The sequence below is a fragment of the Lygodium microphyllum genome, chromosome 20, assembly GCF_053477565.2.
Source record: "Lygodium microphyllum isolate KBCC chromosome 20, Lygodium_microphyllum_v1.1.10, whole genome shotgun sequence".
NCBI classification, from domain to species: domain Eukaryota; kingdom Viridiplantae; phylum Streptophyta; class Polypodiopsida; order Schizaeales; family Lygodiaceae; genus Lygodium; species Lygodium microphyllum.
In genome coordinates this window covers 61,667,747-61,681,650 of record NC_141154.1, presented here as the reverse complement: position 1 = coordinate 61,681,650, position 13,904 = coordinate 61,667,747, and positions in this window count along the sequence as shown.

The window sequence follows — 13,904 nt, the reverse complement described above, 5'->3', positions numbered from 1 at the left end:
GGGATCTCGCAAAGTCGCAAACGATCCAGGATCGAATACTGGGAGCATCTAGGAAAAAGGAATTCACCTTAGCAGTTGGTCGTACAAATGGCCTCCGAAATGTTTGTGATTGTACGCTTAGGTACATTATTTGATCTCCTTTTCTCAAGGAATTACTTCAAGAAAAAAACACTTAATGCTTCAAGTTAAAAGCCTGGAGGGAGAGGCAGGAACAGTTGCCTCTGACTATTCGCCCTGGCCCTATCCAAGAGGGTTGTAGCCGCACTGGGTATATGGACCTAACCCACCGTGAGAGGTCTCTCCGTGGGTGTTGCTTGGAGCAGGAGGACGCTTGGGTGCTAGGGGAGGCTTTGGCTGTAAATCCCTTGCCTCTGGATCCCACACAAGAGGCCGACGTGACTCGAGATGGGATCTCGAGGCCCGTGTACTAGTCAACAGGCGAAACTTGGAGTAGCAATCATGTAGATTGCGGGGATAGCCTTCGGGCATGATATTGCATGTAATCTGGAATTATGATAAATAAAGAATAGATATTGGAGAAAAAGGAACTTGCTTGACATTGTTTTTGTGTCAGTACCTAAGTTACGTAAAGGAACCCGTGATTAATTTGATTAATTAAGAAAGCTGCTTTTGCATGTCAAATGTAATGTGGTAGGTAATTAGATAACTAAAGCAAATTAAGGAAGGTGCAGTGGACATGACTTAGGTCTGTCCTACAGAAGGGTGGTCCCAGTTAACCGGGGAACTTTTCTCAAAACACGAGACAACGAGACTATGAAGACCTGGTATCAGTAAGTATAGAATACCAATTTACGCTATTTTAGGGGAAAGGAATGGGACTATGCCTTATGGCAGAGGGATTGAGCTTTGCATCCGTCTCGTTTCCCATTCTCCATGAACCAAGTGCAGCATGAATCTGCTTTAACTCTATTGTTCCTATCCAAAGTGGTTCATCTAGAGCTCAACGCTAGCATCTTCCTAGAGACCTTGTTGATAGGAAAGGAACCCTGACCTGAGATCAATCCTAAGTGGGAATGGCCGGACACTTTTGCTCGGAGCAGACTCACGAAGACGTAGATTGCAAACCCTGTGTCATTCCTTTCGAGTGCTAGGTGCAACTTTCTAGACCCTCCTCTCGATGGGCTACTAAGACGTGTCCCACAAGCAGACGATCAGACACGTTACACACTATGTAGAGAAGTCGAATGACAAAGAGCCTTACATGCACCCTTACATCATCTCGTTTTATGAAGAGGAAAATGCAATCCTTATGGATTACTACCGACTAGTACCAATGATGGCATTAGGTAGAGGAAGATTAGGAGGGCAGACCCAAGAGAAATCATGTGTTAGACTTGTGGTAACCTAGGACATATCTCTTCGCGCTGCCCTGAAAAGGAGCAAGAAAATGGAGTTGATCAGATATGTGTTGATTGTGGAATCACACATCTCTTCATTTATTACTCTAGACAAAAGTCATCCTCTAATTCGAAAAATGGGCCATTGGCCCCATTGCGGTTCTTTGGTATTGAGACACTCGACAAGGAGGCCATGCTTACCCCGTTGCATGTCTTGACCCACGCACAGACAAAGCATGATAGCATATCATTTCCAATACCTAGTAACTTGGACGTAGCCTCAATCAAAAAGAAGAGCCATAGTAGAATAAATAATAAACCAGGCGCAAAGATCGTCACACTAAAAGTAGAGAGTGCTACAATGCTACCTACTCAAAAGAAAGTGATAGACGCAGAAGTAGAAATGTTAGCTCCAAGGATGGCTGAGAAGGGAAGTGAGAAGGTCAGGGAGTATTCCAACCCAAAGTGGCAACTTGAAGCTATTGAAAAGGTGAACGAGTGGGTGAAAGAAGCCTAGGAATACCTAAAAGACATTGAGCCCATATTGGAAGATGAGATCAACAATCTCTCAAGCATGACCACACCATTGTCACCTCCACGACCAAAATGGAGAGATACAGCTGCATCACAAGAAGTGCTACATAGACAAAGCCTAGATGCTATGGGCCACGAAATGCAAGGAGAGGAGAGCGGCAAGTAGGGCTAGCAATCTCCTCACCACATTAGTGACCACCCCCATGACACTAAGCTTAGGACATCTACTTAGCCAGCATTTGTCGTTGTAGCAAGAGCTAAAATAGTGGATTAAAGGGTCAATGGAGCAAGCCATTGCCACTGACTCGCACGAACATGATGCAGAGATACAAATACGGAGTTTGACGCTACACTCAGAGCCAAAATCCTTACAGGTAAATTTTTTTTGGGAGGGCATTGAAATGCATGTTGTCTTCCCCTAGGCGATACCACAAGGAAAGGAACTATAGACACAGGAGCGGGATTCAAAGTGGTGAGCCATACAATGCTCCAAACCTAGGGTAACCCACTTGTTGAGGTGGCTAGGTTTAACATCACACTAGCTAACGGGATGAAATTGAAGAAATTTGGTGTATTAAAGAATTCGCCAATAAAGATCACAGGAGTCCAATTTTGGGTTGATTTTACAGTCATGAAGGGAGTGGACTGTGACATCTTGCTAGGCTAACCGTTGATGTGCAATGCAAGTCATAGAAGACTGGGGCAACGATTTGATCTTCCTAGGCAATAGAATGGAAGTCGTGAGTAGAGATGGACACTTGGAAGACCACACTAGTTGACCTAGATGCCATCCCCACTATGTTCAAGGGTGACGACCAGAATAGAAACTCTTACGGGCCATTGACTAAGTATGTCCCTTGTCCTAAGGACAAGCACGACTAGGTGTATGTCCTTGCTACAATAGACCTACCATTCTCCAACAACCAAGAATGTGAGCAAGCTGTTAAGGTAGGTGGAAAGACTCAAGGAGAGCCCTTAGTGCCAATCTGCTTGATGGCTAGCAATGCGCAGAGAAGACCCAATCTTGTCATAATCCAAGTACTGAACAACAAGTGAGGGCTCCATGAGACATTATAGTACTTGACCAACAAGTTAGCTGGTAACCCATCAACAAACCTTAAACCACTTGAAGATCTCTCAAACAAACCTAAGTGGCAATACACCAAAGTGCACGACTTAAACTTGATGTACAATTGGGCCTTAGTCACCGACAAGAAGGATGAGACATATCAAGACTTAGGAGATGATGAGCAGTCGCACAAAGATAGCTCTAATGATGAATATGAGGATTGATGTTCCTTTAGTGCTGAGAGTAAAGGAAAAATTAACATGATAGAATATGACATTAAGGGATGGGTGATAGAGAAAATACAAGAAGACTCCAAACCATGCAAGGGAAATGCCTTTAGAATCAAGAGAGGAGTCATGTGCATGGATTGTGATCGTACCTATTTAGAGCACATAGGTGCAATAGATTTTGAGTGAGCAAGCCTAGCCCAACCAAGTGCCACGCCATTGCTTAGGACGGATTCACCATCGGAGCTACAACCACCAAGAGATTCTCCCTCTTCTAGTGAAGATGAATATTTCAATTTCGAATCAGCAGTAAGCTCAAATAGTGATCCCAAAATACCTCGTCCTTTTAAGACTAGATGCACCAAAGGGGACTTACCCATTTACCTAAGGCTCCAAAGGTTAAAGGAGGAAAGAAGGTAAAATCCTAAGGGCACACAGGTAGAGGAGCCAAGAACACTGCAAGACCTGCCAAAGAGATTCACTAAGTTCAAGAAAGGCAATAAGGTAGTGATCTTGTTGGGAGCCAAATGCCAAGGGCAAGCAAGTGAGCCAATAGAAGGACCTGCCAAGGTCAACGAGATCAATTTAGCCAAGGAGGGGGAGATGCTCCGGACCTATCTTTATAGTTGATGACTTGATCGAGAAAGAGAAAGAAAGTATCATTGCTCTCTTGCGAGAGTATATAGATATCTTTGCTTGGTCCCTAGGGGAGCTCAAAGGGGTAGATTCGAGTGTAGTGACTCACAATATACCCATGATGCCCAACACATTGCCAATCAAGCAAAAACCATATCCCATGAATCCAAAGCATGTGCATGCTATTAAGAAAGAAATTGATAAGCTAGTGAGAGAATGATTCATCTATGAGATTGAGCACACGGATTGGGTTTCACCCATAGTCATTGTACTGAAGAAGAATGGGAAGATCGGAGTGTGTGCGAACTACAAAAAGGTAAATACTACTATGAAGAGAGATAATTATTCATTTTTGTACATTGAGCACATGCTTGAGAGAGTGGTTTGTAAAGAGGCCTACAGTTTCTTGGATGGCTTCTTCTCGGGGTAAAATCAAGTACAAGTGCATCTTGATGATAGGCACAAGACTGCCTTTGCCACTGAATGGGGAGTCTTTGACTATATATTCATGCCCTTCAGGTTGACTAACATGCCAGATACCTTCTAGAGACTCATGTGTGCTGCATTCAAGGATATTCTTAGAAAGGAGTTAGAGGTTTTTGTTGATGATCTGTTCATTCACTCTACTTGGAAGGAACACTTGGACAAAATCCGAGCTATCTTTGAATGGTGTCAATTATATCGTCTCTCATTGAACCCGTTAAAGTGCTAGTTTTGGGTGAAGCAGAGATGCATCCTAGGACATGAGGTATCAAAGAATGACATTTCCAACAACTTCTCAAAAGTTAGGGTCATTGTCGATCTTCCACCACCATCAACTGATTACAAGGGAGTTCAGTCTTCCTAGGCCATACATTGTATTATTGGAGGTTTGTGTTGAACTATGCATTGATTGTTAGACCTCTATACAAGCAACTAATTATATTATAATGGCTAGATTGAGTCTATGAATAAAATTCTAGTAAACATCCTAACCAAGGTAGTCTCTGCTTAGTGCAATGACTGGGATAAGAAACTCATGTCAGCCTTATGGACCTATTGTACAACTTGTAAAATAGCTATGGAACAGACTCCCTTCAAGTTGACCTTCAAAACTGAAGTAATTCTACCTATAGAGCTCTTCGTTCCTAGCTTGAGAATCGCTCATCAAGAGAGATGGGATGGATAGGAGGCATGGGCAAAGCGCCTAGTTGAGCTAGAACACCTATCAAAAACTCAACTTCTAGCCACCCACGTGCTAATATGCCAGAAGGCAAAGACACAAAAGTTGATTTGACAAACATATCAAGTAGCAAAATTTTTAACAAGGAGAGTCGGTACTACTATACTCAATCAAGGGGCATAAGCAGAAAATGAAGTTTAGAGGGCTAGGGCCTTTTGGAGTTTGCACCATTAGTCAAACTGGTAGTATAGAACTCAAAATCCTACAGGGTGAGGGCACAGGCTTCTTCAATGGCAGACACATGAAGAATTACTACCCTCTTGTGCACCCACTACATGAGCTACCAATGCTACAATTCCCTCTCAATGTGTGAGTGGCCACTATCATAGAGATTGACGATGAGGATGAGGAAGCAGTAGAACCAGCCTACCTAAGCATAACGGTCACCACCAAGAAAACACACACCTTCAATGCATTGATTGATGAGGGAGCTAACTTTAATTTCTTAACTCACAATCATTGGACTCACATTGGCAAACTCTAGTTGCAACCCAAGTTGCAGCCCACTAATGCCAAACTCAACCCATATGGGGATTGATTATATGCACTCTTAGGAACGTGCAAGGTTGCACTCTCTATCGATTTTGAAAGCATACCAATGATCTTCTATATATTGCCAAAGAACAAAGATATAGGTATGGAATCATTGTTAGGATGCACATTTAAAAAGCAAGCTCATGGAATGTCGACTACGAGTCCCAGCATATTCACCTCACCATAGGCAATGCACATATAGTTACCGCTTTTAGAAAGGGCTATGCGACTCCTTTAAGGTGTGTAAAGCCACCGGTAGAGAAACCCACCATCAAGTCCATGGAGGGGGGTCGTGACTTACCATCACATGCCAAACCTAAGGACCTACAAACTGCATATACAAAAATTAAAACCCCGGAACTAAGGCTTCAGTGGAGATCTAAACATCAACACCCACCACCTAGGCACACACATTCCTGGCCCTACAAGGCTAAGGAACCACACTCGAAACCTAGGAGGCCAAGATAAAACTATAGACATCGATGTACAGTCAAGTCGCAATGGGTTCCCAAGACCTTATTGCAAACGGAAGTCTACTATGCAGGTAACACCTGGATCTGGTTACCTAAAGCCCAAATGGCCAAGGGCCCTACTCAAACACTGCCCTCAAACTTGACCACATGAAACATCAAGACAGATCAGATAATCAAGCCACAAGAGACTCAAGCTACTAAATCCCTAGAACCTCTAAAGGTTAGGCTCGTAAAATCTAAACCAATGTATAGGCCCAAACCGAAGCAGCCTGCTACTAAAAAACTGTCTCAACTTGGGCCTACTAGTGTCCCTCAAGCCTTAGAACCACCATTAGTAGCCGCAGTGCCCAACCTATTCAACAAAAGGCCAAGCCACAACCTCTAACGCAACTAGAGTAGCAACAATCAGCTTCTACTGAACTCTCTAATTCATTAGTCACAAGCCCCAACCACCTGCAGGCCTTAGACCCTCTTATTAGCAGAGATCAATTCTAACCTTGGCCATAGCATTTGTTGAGAACACGGGGAATGAGTTGGTTGCTTGCCTTAGATGCTTAGATGCCATCTTTTGATTGCTTGCTAAAAGCTATGACCGCTTGGACTTAGACCTTTTGGAAGAGCCTTTAGCAACAGCGATGTGTACGCTACCTTACTCATGGAAAGAATCTAAATTTGTATTTGTTAAGGCCACCGGTAGTTGAGGAGTTAATCGCCACCAAGATTTCCTATGAACAAGCACAGAAGTGCTGCCTCATCACATCTTATGACAAGCACACTGCATATGCCATCGACCAAGAAATCGAAGAATTAAGGCAGCTTGTTGACAACAACTCTTCTTTCTTGAGGAAATGGTACGCTCTCTGAATTCAATGGGAATTTAAGGGCTACCAAATCATGACTAATGCTAAACAAAGACATGCTATCAAAACCTTGGAGTATGACTCTACTTATGTAGCAACCTTCTATAGGGTTTTGACAACAATTCGTAATAGACCCCTAGAAGCGCACCTCTTAACCCATCCGTCTTTAGATCATATTCTAACTGAAGAGAAGTTACACATTGCTATCCGAATTGATTTCAGTGACTTCCTAATGGATGTCTTTACCTACATCACTCACATAGGCATTTGACCTATCGACATGGACCACTATGCTAAAATGGAATATAATCCAAATTTCTATGCTTGGCTCATGCAAACATGATGCACCGTTGTCGCAGTGTGTAGGGTTTAAGGTCACCACAGGGGTTTGGCAAGAGAAGAATGTATGGGGGTTCAAGATCTTTGACTTGGAAGATGGTAGAGATAAGAGAAGGGTTGAAGGTTTCAAGCCAAGTTCTTGAAGATAAGAGACAGTAGGGTGTAGGTAGATTCAAGGAGAGGAGTAGACGGAAAAGAAGGGGTTCAAAGAGATTGAAGATGTAGAAGAATACTCCCAAAAATAATTAGAAAATATATAAGAATACTAACAGAGATGAAGCCTGTCAGTTTCTTTCAGTATTAAGAGGAAATATAACTCTAATAGAAAAAAACGTGTACAAAATAATACCTTCCTCTATGTTTGCTCAGATCGCGAATTTGATGCTTCTAATGGCTCTGAAAGGGGGGTTAAATATCAAGACACTTGTCCAGAATCCTGTCAAATCACTCCTTCTTCATCTCCCACTTTCGGAGTGCTGTTCATTGCCTGAAAACAGCGATTGCGCATCGCACGAATTTGCTAATCTCTTTTTTTACATAAAATCCTCTCAAATTGACTGAAAGCTACATGCTTTCTTTTAAATGTCCTAATCTAGAAGTTATCTATAGGTTTATGGATTTTTACAAGAGATAATATCTAGAATATTAAAAATTGACTTAAAACTTGTCCAAAAAAATCTAATATTTTGAACCATGGACACTAATACTAATGTCTAAAGTGGCATTTGCTCTCTAAATAAAAGAAAGCCACACTCTAGATTTTTTTACACAGTGTGCGTGTAGCGGCATGATATCTACCCCCTCCTAACTTGTACATCCTCTGGCATGTGCCAAAGTCTTACGGATTTGCAGTGTTAGAAGAAGTATCTTCTGCCATGTCAATGTCTTCATCTTCTGCCTCTTCTTCTTCCTCTATGTCTTCGTGCTCTTGAATTAAATTCAAGTCTTCTAGCTCATATGTTGAACTTTCTCTTCATTTGAAGAGCTTGATTCTTTTTCCAGCTATGGGTATCTTCATGCTTGTTCCATCCCATTCAGCCAATGAATATGTGGCATTGTCATGAACGACCTTTACCACATATGGGCCAAACCAATGCTTTACCATCTTCCTACAAGCACTGTATTGATTGTCTAGGCTGGTGTCATAAACAAGAACCTAGTCATTTTCTTAAATTTCTCTTGGCCAAAGTCGATGTCGCTTGTCAAATCTTCTTTTGTTCTTTAGTATTGTTGTCTTTAGCTTCTTAATAGCTGCTTGAACATCTTCAGGCCTTCTTTCTAGCTGCCATATGCGCAAAGTCAGCAACTCTTCTCTACTAATGCCTTCTTCCCAAGGTAGAAGACTCCATGTGAGAATGGATTCTTAAATTGGCATAATTGGTTGTTGTCCATGCATAAGTTTTGCTAGCATATAGCCAGTCACACTATACTGTGAGTAGTCCGGTCATCCCATAATGTAGAAGGTAGCATTTTAGGCCATTCTTTGATCTTTCCTTTACAAGACTTTGCTAGAGCTTTGAGAATAGGTTGATGACCTCTCTCACTCTTTCCATTGCCTTCAGGGTTGTAGGATGATGTTAAAGCCAACTTAATACCCAATTGAGCAAAGAAGTTGCGTGCCTCATTAGCATCCAACTCTCCTCTATTTGCAGTTACTTGGGGATGGTAGGCGGTGCTAAAACAGAGTCGAGTCCAATAGCTTCAAAGATAGCTCTCTAGAAGTGTGATGTGAAGAGAGAATCAAGATCACTAATGATTCTTCTGGGTAAACCATGTAACTTGAATATCTCCTTGATAAACAATCTTGCAATGTATGAGGCTTTATAGCTTGTCTTTACTAGAATAAGGTGTGCAACCTTGGTAAGCATGTCAACCACAACCATGATGGAGTTGTATCCTCTCTGGACTTGGGGTAAGCCTACAACAAAATCCATACTGATGAATTCACATTTCATTTGGGGGATGTCAAGCGGTTGCAGTTTCCCTGGCATCATGACATGTTCGGCTTTGATACATTAGCAAGACAAACACTCAGTGACATATTTGAGAACGTCACCTTTGAGCCTCTCCCAATGGTAGCTCTTCCTAACTGCATTAAGAGTCTTAGCATAGCCAGGATGTCCTGCGAAAGGGGAATCATGAGCTTCCCACATTATCTTCTGCTTAAGTGACTGGCTTGCTGGTATACACAGCCTTGTTCTATAGTAGACAAGTCCATTATCAATTTTAAAATTCTTGATACTTAGCTTGCAACTTTTGATTCTGATCCTTGATAGAGATCTCCTTTAGCATTGATTGGTAGACCAGATCATGGTATGATTCCTCTCTAGCTAACTCAAGTATAAGGTTGTTTGGCATAGATACTTTTGTAGCTAGAGATCTGGCCGTTGACGGATTCTGCAAGATTAGGGAATTTAGGAATGCCTTGTGACTAAGTGCATCGGCAACTACATTCTCTTTCCCAGGTCAGTACTTGATTTCAAAGTCATATTCCTCCAACACTTCAATCCACCGACGTTGCCCCATGTTGAGCTCGTTCTGGGTAAAGATCCATTTTAGACTCTTATGGTTGGTTACTAGAGTAAACTCGTTACCCAATAGGTAGTGTCTCCAAAGCTTTAGAGCATGGATGACAGCTAGTAATTCCAGATCATGCGTAGCATAATTCTTTTCATGGCTCTTCAATTTCCTTGAAGAGTATGCTACTGGATGACCTTCCTGCATAAGTACACACCCCAAGGCAAGAATGCTAGCATCAATTACTACCGCGAACTCCTTATTGAGGTTTGGAAGTTTTAGAATAGGTGTTGATACCAAACTTTGCTTCAATCTGTCGAAGCTATTTTGTTCGGGAGTTGACCATGCAATGGAAGTCTGCTTCTTCAGTAGGTCCGTCAAAGGTGCTGCAGTCAAAGCATAGTTTGTGATGAAGACCCTATACCATCCTGTCAATCCAAGAATGCTACGTATCTCTTTGATGGATACTAGTTTTGGCCACTCAAGCAAATATCTGACCTTGGCTGGGTCCACTGATATTCCTTCTGATGATACTATGAATCCCAGATATTCAATTTGACGCTTGAAGAGTGCACACTTCTTGATTTTAGCATATAGCTTATGCGACCTCATTGTCTCAAGGACAATCCAAAGTTGAGGTTCATCATCTTCTTCCTGTTTAGAATCGACTAAAGTGTCATTGAAGAAGACAAGCATGAAATCATCAAGATATGGCCTAAAGATATCCTGCATTAACCTATTGAAGGTGGCAGGTGCATTTGTAAGCCCGAATGACATAACTAGGAACTCAAAGTGCCCATATCTTGTATTGAAGGCCATCTTGGGGATATCTTCTTCCTTGATCCTTATCTGATAGTAACCTGACCTGAGATCAATCTTGGAGAATATCTTCACACCCTGAAGATGATCAAGAAGCTCATCTATTCTAGGAATAGGATGCTTGTTCTTGGCTGTTGATTGATTCAACCCTCGGTAATCAATACATAGTCGAAGTGTCCCATCTTTCTTTTTCTGGAATAGTACTAGAGCTCCCCACGGTGAATTGCTAGGCCGGATGTAGCCCTGATCTAACAGTTGCTTGAGTTGTTCCTTCAACTCAATTGCTTCTGGTATGGACATTCTATAAGGTCTCTTTGCAATTGGTGCAACTCCAGGCACTAACCTAATCTCATGATCCACTTCTCTTTGAGGCGGAAGTTTAGTCAACTTTTCAGGGAATACATCCGCGTATTCCTTTAGCCAAGAAGGTTCTTCATGAGACTCTTGCTTTTGATCTAATTTGTTGAGTTTGATCAAGTAAACAGGTAATCCTTTTCTGACTCCTTTAATGATCCGAGATACTTTGGCCAATTGGATTCTTGGCACTCCTGCCTCACCTTGAGTTGTGACTAATTCCCTTTCAGAGTTTCAAAAGGAAACTTGACCCTTTCCACAGTGAATGTGGGCATCGTTGGGCCTAAGCCAATCCATTCCGAGTAGACACTCATGGATACCTAAATTCATGACTCTCAATTTAACCAAAGTCTTCTTTCCTCCCAAAAAGAATTCCACCTTAGCAATTTTCCTGGTACAAGTAACCTCATGACCTTTTGCCAATTCGACAAGAAGGGTAGGTGCTTCTACTGCGGTTATTTCTAATCTTTTTGCTCATGCTGGTGAGATAAAGAAATGTGTACTGCCACAATCAATTAAGGTCTTGAAACCTTTACCTTGATAGTCCGACGGTGTCTGAATTACTGAGAACTGGCGATTTGGCCATTTTTTGTGTAAAGCGGCATGGACTATCGCTCTTTCGAATTCTGTTTCCATGGTCGAATCTTACTCTTCTTGTTCTCCTCTTTGCCTATTGGCAATGCAAGCGGTTTTTCCTCTTCCTTGGGTAGCGGCTCCTTGACTATGGCATGTTCCTTGGAAAGGCGCTTGGCGATGTTCTCCGCCGAGCTTGGGACATTGCCTCTTGAAGTGACCGGGTTCGTTGAAGTGGAAACAACGGAGGTTTCGGCCATTAATTTGAGTAGGAAAAAGTTGTTGACGTTATTCGTCCTTGCTTTCTTTCTTTGTCCCTGATTATGACCTTGAACTCTCTTCATTTGAGGTCTGAATCCTCCTCTATTCGGGTAATTATAAGTCCAAGTTTTGTTACCCCTTGGTCTAGCTTGCACCTCTTGAATTATAGGTGCCGCTCGAATGAGTGCATCCTGAAGATCTGAGGGATGCATAGATTCAAGACGGGTATTTACTGGTGGATTTAAGCCCGCACAAAATTTGGACACCTGCTGTGTTATGTCCATCTATGGCGCATACTTTAAAAGTGAGACGAATTTAGAGTAGTATGCGTCAAGATTGAGTCCTAGCTATTTTAGCTCGTAGAACTCGTTCATTTTCTGTGTGCGATATGCAGGTGGTAAGTATCTTCCCTGCACGGCTTTCTTCAGCTTCTCCCAGGTAACGGATCCCTCTGCAATCCCTTGATCCTTGCACCATTGCTTCCACCAAAGTCTGGCTTTGTCGGTGAGTTTTAACTTGGCGAGCATAGCCTAATTGGCGGGTGCAGTACCGGCTGCTTCGAAGTATTTGGATTGAATCCATGGAGGAGTACTTCGAAGTACAGGTTTGTGATCTAGGGCTTTCCGCGTCTGCCACGTAGCGGAAGTATTCTGGCCGTTCCCACTTAAGATCGACTGGAATTAGGGTTTTCCTGATTGGTCATTTCCTAACAGCAACTAGCGTCGGACCCAAGCGAACTACTTTATGCAGAAACGCCAGGTCCGAAGTGGATTCACGTTGCACTTGGTTTAAAGAGAATGGGAAACGAGAGGGATGCAAAGCTCAACCTCTCTGCCATAAGGTATAGTCCCATTCTGTTCCCCTAAAACAATGTAAATCGGTTAAGATATAACTCTAGGTCAACGCTTTTGTTGTTCGTGACCTTTGATGATCATTCCGCTGTTCTTCGAGATTTGAGAAAACTTCCCGACCAACCGGGACCACCCAACCATAGGACGGACCCATGGCCCATCCTCTGCACTTTCCTCGATTTGTTTTTGTTATGTAATTATCTTATACATTAGTTGGACATGTAACAATCAACTTCTTTAATTAAACCATTAAGCACTGGTTCCTTCACGTAATCTTATCACGTGACATAGAAAAACAATATCAAACAAGTTCTTTATTAACATATCATCATATTTATCTTTGAAATACAAGGAGTTCCACCCGTAGGCTTGTCCATAATCCGCCCGACGGCTACCCTGTAATCCATAGGGATCACTATTCCAAGTTTTTGCCCATAGACTACTATGCAGGCCTTGAGATCCAATCCCAAGTCACGTTTGTTGAGATATCGATCTCCACTCGTGATATACCAGGGTGACCGTTGTGCATTTATGTCAACGACTTGTCAGTTGTAGATGCGGTTGGTACACCGCCCATGAATAATAGCTACATGACATCTATCCTTATCTACTCTAGTTTGTGGCTCAGTTAGTATGCCACCTTAGTAAGTTGAGTTTGGTTTGAGACCCATATATAGGGTTCTTCTATTTCTTTGTATTTGAGTTCTTTTTGGCTTACACAACTAAGAAGAGAAAAACTGTTTTCAGCCTCCACCTCTGTGTGTATTCCCCCATTGTGCAAGCAAGAAAGCTACAAGTGAGACTCCTTCCTTCTCTCCCACAATCTTGACATGGTATCAGAGCCTTGTTCGTGGTAAGGAGCTCAAGAAAGCAAGCCAAGCTTGCGGTATTCTGGTAAGAGTAGTGTTGCTTTCATTTTCTGTTTTGGGATCAGATCTCTGCAGGTAGCACAACCGGAAATTGCAAGAGTGCATTGTCTCAGGTTGAGACGCCCTTTGCGGTAAAGCAAGAGGGTAGTATATGCTGCGGGATAGGGCTTTAGTCCTAGGCGACCCTGTTTTTTTGATTTGAGGCCATTTCGGGGCCTGTTTTGGAGGCGGAAGTTTTCTGCACGCACTCATAAAAAAGCCCTGTTTTATGATGTGCAACCACTGTTCTACAGGTCGTGAAAAGTTACCATAGAAATTGCATCATATGCTTCTGTACAGAGATATTAGGAGTTATAGAATCATCCTTGGTTCCTGTATATGCAAAATCGTCACTGGGAAGTGAGTGTG